This window comes from Schistocerca nitens, chromosome 3 (genome assembly GCF_023898315.1).
Source record: "Schistocerca nitens isolate TAMUIC-IGC-003100 chromosome 3, iqSchNite1.1, whole genome shotgun sequence".
Classification (NCBI taxonomy): Eukaryota; Metazoa; Arthropoda; class Insecta; order Orthoptera; family Acrididae; genus Schistocerca; species Schistocerca nitens.
In genome coordinates, this window is record NC_064616.1 from 978,820,265 (window position 1) to 978,829,749 (window position 9,485).

The following is a 9,485-nucleotide window of genomic DNA, read 5'->3' on the forward strand; positions in this document are numbered from 1 at the left end:
TTTTCCGGTAACACAATATGAGCAAAAGAAATACATTTCCGTGACGATGTCTGTTCAAAAATGTTTCGTTTGAAAAGAGAACATACTTGCTAAATATAAGCAGAAAATGTTCGTATATGTAAAAATATGTTTAAGCCAATTTGAGACATCATCAACAGTTGGAAAACTGGGAGAGACAATTCGTTTAGTTGTAAGTATTATTACAATTGCTACTTTGTTTTGATGTTATTCCTAGTTCTCTGAAGCGATAAAAGAACAACAAGAACCTTAAATGACATTGTTAGGGCTATACTGGTCTCCTCATGAAAAACATTGCGCTTATGTGAGTCCATGGTTTCCATTCTTTCGGACATGTCTGAAACAACAGACACCATGCATTCATATAATTGATTTACCTCAATGGGCAATGAATCCACCACATTAAGTGCAGCTGCAAAATTACTCTCGTTACCTGCGGGAATCTCAAAGTAGTGAGCACGAATGACACGGACGGGGGTTACGGATAGGTGGAGCTGGGTGAGAATTTGGGTCGACCAGAAGGCGTGGGCCGTGCATTTGCGATAAACACTGTGTCCGGGTGGCGCAATGGTTAACGCAATGGCCTGTTAAGCGGGAGACCCCGATTTCGAATTTTGATGTGACGCACATTTTCACTTGTCGCCTCTGATTTCTCATAAAGTCCCGATGCAGCTGACATCAGTAGTTACTTCCCTTTCCCATACTCCCCTCCTACTTTCTTTTTTTGTCACCCTTTTTATCACCCCTTTTTTATGTAATCACCCTTCTGTATTTTTGTAAAGCCAACTGGCTGAAGAGCGGTGGACTGTGCCGCTGCCAGCAGAGGAATGAATTTACAATAAAGAAAAAAAACTTAGGAAAGTTGAAACTTTTAATTAATGTGTGACTTCGGTAGCTTTTAAGCGCCCCACAAATCACCGACTGTGTTATTTTAACGGTATGTCAACTTTTTAACTGTCCCCCAATGAACTTCTCCGTTTTAGTGTATATCTTAACACACATCGGCTCCATTTGCTGTGTTTTTTTTGTCCGCGTTTTATCACCCCTTTCTCCTGTAAGCGTTCCACTTTCATGTACGTTGTAAAACCGTTTGGCTGAAGGTGGTGGACTGTACCGCTGCCAGCCCTCCCGGGGCAGGGGAATGAAATTACAATAAAGAAAAAAAAGAGCTCCCGCTTTCCACTTTCAATTTAAATAAAACATAGCCTTTCACTAAATAATTGCGTCACCCTGTGCTCACCCAAATTACATTCGAAACAAATTAGGCAGTAACTGTGTTCACCGTTTTATGTTTCATTAAGACGAGAGAAGAGGGGAAGATTTTGGTTTAGCAACCCTTCGATGATGATGTCATTACAAATGGGCTGGTCAAGGGGTGGACAGGACATTGGATGTAGCCTTACCAAGGAGCAGTACTGACATTTGCCTTAACCAGTTTATGAAAAGCAACAAGAATTTATATCTAACTGCCAGACTGTGATTTAAACCCTGCTGCTCCCGGATCTAGGTCCATTGCCTTAAACCGAAAAAAGAATCATCTTTGAATACGGTGTTATATATCAGTTTTATAGATTCATTCTTTTCCAGGATATTTAGCGTGCATCATATCTGTGATCACAACACACCTGGATCCACGCGATACAGCGATACATCTGTACCGATGCACCACTGGCGTAAGTCTACTGTTTTATCTTGATATAATCATTTCAATAACAAGGAAATATTCGCTAGACTGTCAGAACTACAGATTCCATCTGAAATAATGTTAACATTGTACCTCTTATGACAGTACTATCAGTGGATAAATTAAAAAAAAATTAAGGAATGAGAAAATTAGTTAAAATTGTTTTCGATGAAATTCCTGTAGTCCATCTTGATTCATAATCAACTGCATGCGCCAGTTTTCGGAAAACTTATCTTTTATGCTTAGTCTGCCAAGAAACTAACTACGTTTCTTTCCCAAGTGAGATTCATACTAAGAAATGTCACTGTGGTAAACCTGCCTTGCGAGATACTCATAGTATGCTGAATATCTATGTTTAGAATGCTTTTACGATCGGTATCATCCAAGGCAATTCAGAATTTCTTCCTGAAGAATAAACATAAGAATAAAATATAAAGCTGGCTGGTGTGGCCGAACGGTTAAAGGCGCTACAGTCTGGAATCGCGCGACCGCTACGATCGCAGGTTCGAATCCTGCCTCGGGCATGGATGTGTGTGATGTACTTAGGTTAGTTAGGTTTAAGTAGTTCTACGTTCTAGGGGACTGATGACCTCAGAAGTTAAGTCCCATAGTGCTCAGAGCCATTTGAAGCATTTAATAAAGTACAAGACTTAATATAAGAATTGATACAAGAAAGAAATATGAGAGTATGGTAATTTAAAAAAGATTGTAATCCCTGAAAATGCCACATATATGTATATTATACAATAAATGTATGACACTTGTCGTGGAACCTAGTTGTAATTTTACAGTTAAAATAATGCCCTTTTGTCTCCTAATTTGATATAAAATATTTGTTTAGTAAACTTCCACGAACATGGGTAGATGAATGAAATAAAACAAAATAAAATTTTAAAAAATCAGATTTCGAACATTGGGGACAAAACCGTGAAGCCACTATGAGTATCGCGCAAGGCAGGTTTACCACAGTGACATTGTGCCACTGCCTCGGTTTCACTTCCCGCGTGCTAAAAGGCATATAAATTACGGCGAAAACTTTGGCCATCTCTTTCTCAGAAACGGTCGAGTATCTACAGATAAACCGAGAAACTTGTTCGCTTATTTTGACTCCTCTCCCACTGAGTGAAGTTACTATGAAATCAGGTGACGGTACTTGCCGCGTCCTCCTCGTTAGTTGATCGCTATCTTGTGTTCACCACCGTGCTAGACAGTATATAGTTGTATGTCAACCTGGTCTTTTTATCGCGGTGAACTACCTGAAAGCAACGTTACTTGAACTATTCACTGAAGATCGTCGTAGTTCATAGTGAAGTAATACGAACGTTGTAGATAAGACTGGAAACGACAAAGCGATTATTTCTGCTAAGGACCCAAGGCGAATAAGAGCGTGGTCTGCCTTGAAAGACCTTATAAAAGACTCGATTTTGTTAAGAGAGCAATATCATTCTAACAGATTGGCATTGGGCGCTACCAGCCCGAAGCACTTTCCGACAGGGCACCGTTGCATTCTTCAACGTGTACAGATGCTTCAGTCCCAACTTTGATGGTTACCCATCCAGCTATCCGACTCTTAATTGCGTCCGCCACATCTGTTCAAATTGTTACAGCTGCATTCACGTTTCTTCTATTTCTAATACGAATACTATTTGTGATAAAGCCTACCGAAGAAAAAATTAGTCAGTCCCAGGGCAGACCATGCGAGTACCATGTAACACAGTCGTAGCCTTGATAATGAACTCAGTTCGACAATGGAGAGAGTCCATAAGTTTCTTCAGCTATGCCATATCCAGCTGAAGCCATTCTTTGATGATTAGATCCTGTAGAGCTACCAAATTGCGAGACTGTTGAGTGTTGCGTTTCATCCCCTGTTCCAAATAGTCACGAAAACTTTCTGTGTGATTAAGGTTAGGTAATTCAGCGGACCAGCGAGGGAATGCCTGTGTGTTCAAATGGTTCAAATGGCTCTAAGCACTATGGGACTTAATATCTGAGGTCATCAGTCCTTTTGAGTTAGAACTACTTAAACCTAACTAACCTAAGGACATCACACACATCCACGCCCGAGGCAGGATTCGAACCTGCGACCGTAGCCTGTGAGTTCTTTAGACTGATGAGTGTAGCTCTGTGAACACGGCTGTTGTCATCTTCGAAAGCGGGAGTGTCCACAGCACACTCATCATGAAGAAATAAAAATAAGGTCAAAACTTGGTCACCAAAAATCTCGAAATAAACATCCTTATTCATATTCACGAGAAACTGAATGGGTGGACGGAAATCATGGGACGTAAACCTCCCCAAAAACATCACAGAACTACCTCCAGCCTGAGTTACACCCCTACAAATTGAGGATTAAATATTTCACCGAGCGGTCGCTACACGTCTCTAATCACCTATCGTCCAGCTTCTGTGTTGTTTAGCCATTGAAAAGTGCATCTCTATGTTAGCAATTGGCTTTTGCAAGTACCTGATTCCAGATGTCCCTTGCATGCAGTTCCATTCACAATGCTGATATGGACCTGTAGTTGGTGGTTAAGATGGATCTGCATTTTCTAGCAGCGTCAGTTCCTGTCAGTTTTGAAACCGAATGTCATTACCAAGGCGAGACACTTTTTTCCTGTCCCTGTGAGTTACTTTTCAAAACCACTGTTATTACGCCGTCACATATGGCTGTGAAAAGTGCACCATTCGTTGTAGAGACGTTGGACATTCAGCACTGATACACCAGCAATTCGAGTAACTTCATTCATGGTGTGGTCAAGGGGTACACCCAAACGCAATAGCTCGTTTTTGTCATTCTGTCACGGGTACACATGTGCCCATCTTACTCCGCTAATTTCATACAACAGAGTGTCGCGTGCTTACTACTTCACTGCAGTGACGTCATATGGTTGCCTGGTACCAGTTCTGGGGCGCTCCAAAGAGACCAGCGGCTCTTTTAAGGGGGTAACTAGCATACTATCCGGTGAGGTTGCCTGGCAAACTGTATGTAATAGTAACATTGGTTTTCAAAATGTAGCAGATTGTAATCCTGTTCTTTCGTACTTCGTGTCACTAGTTTCCTTCCGTGCCTTTTAAGTATAACATGCTTAAAATTTGATCTAAAGTATTAAGAGTTACTATTTGATGAGGTAATGTTAATTTCGTTTGTGCCATCAAACATGCCGCATTAAGGGGGGTAGGACGTCAAGCGGCCCGACTTGGAGCAAGAAAGGCACCACAGGACATTTTAATTCCCACTGTCTATACTTTTACAAATAAATTCGTAAAACTTCGTCAGCATGACCAGCAGGGATTCAGGATTCACACTCATAGTGGCGGACGTTCAAAAACATAACAATATAATTTTTTTTACATGTGAAACTTCATCATTTTTTTTTTCATTTACTACTGGCTGCATTTGTTGCTATAGGTACACTTTTCTTCGTAAGTAAGAGAGATTCTTCGATGAATTTTGCACAGCACACAAACCATACTTCCAGGTATATGAAACTCTAGAATTTATTTATTTTATGAAAAAATGAATGAGCTGTTGCATTTTAAATTTCATGTTTAGAAAGAAACTCAACTCTTATAGTTAATTATCTCAATTTTTACCACAGTTTTTAATAGATTTGGAAAATTCTAGAGTTTCATACACCTGTATGGTTTGTATGCTGTGCAAAATTCATCGAACAATCTCTCTTACTTGTGAAGAAAAGTGTACCTATAGCAACAAATTCAGCCAGTAGTAAGTGAAAAATGCTGAAATTTCACAAGCAAAAAAAAAAAAAAATTATTCTGTTATGTGTTTTAACTTCCACTGTTATGAGTGTGACTCCTGAATCGCTACTGGTCATGCTGACAAGATTTTACGAATTTATTTGTAAAAGTATAGACAGTGGGAATTAAAATGTCCTGTGGTGCCTGTCTTGCTACAAGTCGGGTCGCTTGACGTCCTACCCCCCCTTAATGGTCTGCGGATTCCGGATGTTGCTTGTTTGATTATGATATTCTGAGGATATTCTAATATAAGGGGTGATCAAAAAATTTTAGTTCAAAGGCCGCACAGCCGGGAATCGATATACCAGTCAGGCAAATCACCCTGAGCGTTGAGGCAAACATCCCACCGACGCACCAAGTTGAAGATGGCATTTTCGTACAACGCAGTGCCCTGCTGCGTGAACAAGTCCGTAACTGCTAGCTGCACATCTTCGTCCGACAGGAATCGTCAACCTTCCAAGGCCTTTTTTAAGAAACCGAAGGTGTGATAATCACACGAGTAGAGATGAGTACTATAGGGCGGAAAGTGTCTACCACTTGAGTTCGCGTAACTTTTGCGTTACGGCATTTGACTCTTGCGTTTCGTGTCTAATCGCGACCAGAATGGGACTGGGCGCAATATTCTCCGACAGCGGTTTACGAAAGACATGCTGCCCCAGCCTCAATCTTCATTCTCCGACCTCCGATTGGTGTCTACCCGTGTTTGTCCTTTGGCATCCAAGACAAGAGCAACATTACGTTTGTCCTGTTTGGACGCATTTGGTAATAACTTGGCCATAGTTCAGGTTCCCGCACGCACGTCGGAAAGACACGAATGGCACACTAATCCCTTGCCTGTGTATCGGTGCTGGCATCGCTACAAAACCGCCCTCAAACTAAAACTTTTGATCGCTCCTTATACAACTAGACTCGTTTCCAGGAGAAAGTGGATGAAATGTCTGTCCGGTCTTTCAGATTTAGTTTTTCTGTGATTACCTAAATCACAAACAAAAAATCTATGACGGTTCCTACGATAAGGAGACGGACGGTTTCCTTACAACTTCTTCCGCTACCCAGAGATTGTGCTCTATCATTATGACCTCGTCTTCTTTCCTACAAATATCCACGTGGCGGTACCAATTTAGGTATCGTGCGGTTTCTCTAAATAGCTTCTACTAAGTTGCACAGTATTTCCTTTCTACAGTCCCGGCTACAGCTTAGCAGCTACCGATCGTGTCAATAGGATATTAAATACTAAATCCATATTTTACGTGCAGTTCACACTCACCTGATTTCAAAGACGGGTAACGCCATAGTGAACGAAAATGCCTGACGTGTAATTAAGCGAATGACTAGACTGGAACTCGAGTGCGCTGTTCAGAGACCGAGTGTGAAGTATATCCCCGACTGAAAGGGAGAGAGAACTTTTTGGAGAGCTGACCCTAGGGAGGGCTAGAATTATCAGCGCTGCGGTCGCGTCGGTAATCGGATCAACCGACTCTGGCGTCACGAACTGACTGACGCAGAACGCTACGAAATCTCTGTGGATTACTCCACCACGAGAGTGGAGTGAGGGCTCGAGTTACGGAAGTGAGACGGTATCTCGGGGGAGTCCTCAACTCGAAACAACACATTTAATTGGACGGTCTGTTTTTTATGACGAGTGATTTGTCTTTTACAGCTGGAAATACGACAAGAATATTGATATAAAAATCAGGAGGAACGCAATATAGCGAACATAAAGAAATTTTATCTACGGTTTCGTGTAACACTTCGTTCCAATACTCACTGGAAATGAGGTCAGCATCATCGTAATGATAATTCATAAATAGCATTTGGTATGTACCACTCAGTGACTAAATAAAACTTGTTGAATCCATCGACGATATGTTCTTGTTAAACATAACCTTTCTGGTAGTTTATATTTAATCACTTTGTGTGGCCATCCATTATCTCCTATCCTAATAAAATACTGGTGCCATTTGGACTGCACCACGAAGTTATGTCACTTAGGGAACTTAACCCTTTCAGACCCTCTGGCTACAATTGTGTACATTAACTTTTACTATCTGTTAGCTACGACAAAAGTATTTCTTCGCTAGGCGAACCTCAGCTACACACTTCTAAATGTTCAACCTTTTCATCACGCGCAAGTGCTGCCAACCGTTGGGCATTACTATAAAAATATGAGAAAGCCAATGTAGCAGTGCGCAGCAACTCGTGACCAACAGAATACATGGTTCGATATATTCCAGTGTATAATTGAATATTGTTGTTGTTATTTTACACGGAAATTATTGAATGATCATTTTACTATTTATTACAATAGAGAATATTTCATAATTAGTTATTTTAGTCCTTAAAGTGAAGCCAAGTGAACAAAGTACGTTTTGGAAACGGGTACATATTTTTGCATAAATCTTGCTCCTAAAATCATTAAAAGAACACCTAACACCACTACCACATAAAGAAAATTTTTTCTTCCTCCAGAAAAATTTCGGGTCTGAAAGGGTTAAGAAACTCATCTGAACGCTGTTTATTCTTGCTTCATCATTTTGGCGATGACAACAAGATGTAGTCCTTTGTATAAGAAGAAGTTTTAATATGACATTGTGAAATCTAATTTGTATATCTTTGCCAGAGCTCTCTCACATTGACGAGGTGGGGAAAGGTAGAGCGTGTGGCGCGGAGGGGGGTAGGGAGTGGGTGAGGGGGGGGTGGAAGGGGAGGAGGGCTTAGTACCCACCGACTGTACCAGGCAAGACTAGTTTTACTCGCTTGCTGGTTGGTAGGAGGCGAACACAAGGAAGTGTTTATTTACTTATTGTTGTTGCAAACCAAACCTGCGGACGTTTTACCCAACACAGGTTGTATAACACAAACTGAAATTGTGACAAAAGCTCAGAAACTACATTCACAAAAATCCGAACACAGTTTTGAATAGAGTAGCTAGAATAATGTATCGTAAGAACCCACCACCTAACACTTTGAAATTAAATATCAGTTATATACAGGGTGTTACAAAAAGGTACGGCCAAACATTCAGGAAAAATTCCTCACACACAAATAAAGAAAAGATGTTATGTGGACCTGTGTCCGGAAACGCTTAATTTCCATGTTAGAGCTCATTTTAGTTTCGTCAGTATGTACTGTACTTCCTCGATTCACCGCCAGTTGGCCCAATTGAAGGAAGGTAATATTGACTTCGGTGCTTGTGTTGACATGCGACTCATTGCTCTACAGTACTAGCATCAAGCACATCAGTACGTTGCATCAACAGGTTAGTGTTCATCACGAACGTGGTTTTGCAGTCAGTGCAATCTTTACAAATGCAGAGTTGGCAGATGCCCATTTGATGTACGGATTAGCACGGGCCAATAGCCGTGGCGCGGTACGTTTGTAGCGAGACAGATTTCCAGAACGAAGGTGTCCCGACAGGAGGACGTTCGAAGCAATTGATCGGCGTCTTAGGGAGCACGGAACATTCCAGCCTATGACACGCGACTGGGGAAGACCTAGAACGACGAGGACGCCTGCAATGGACGAAGCAATTCTTCATGCAGTTGACGATAACCCTAATGTCAGCGTCAGAGAAGTTGCTGCTGTACAAGGTAACGTTGACCACGTCACTGTATGGAGAGTGCTATTGGAGAACCAGTTGTTTCCGTACCATGTACAGCGTGTGCAGGCACTATCAGCAGCTGATTGGCCTCCATGGGTACACTTCTGCGAATGGTTCATTCAACAATGTGTCAATCCTCATTTCAGTGCAAATGTTCTCTTTACGGATGAGGCTTCATTCCAACGTGATCAAATTGTAAATTTTCACAATCAACATGTGTGGGCTGACGAGAATCCGCACGCAATTGTGCAATCACGTCATCAACACAGATTTTCTGTGAACGTTTGGGCAGGCATTGTTGGTGATGTCTTGATTGGGCCCCATGTTCTTCCATCTACGCTCAATGGAGCACGTTATCATGATTTCATACGGGATACTCTACCTGTGCTGCTAGAACATGTGCCTTTACAAGTACGACACAAC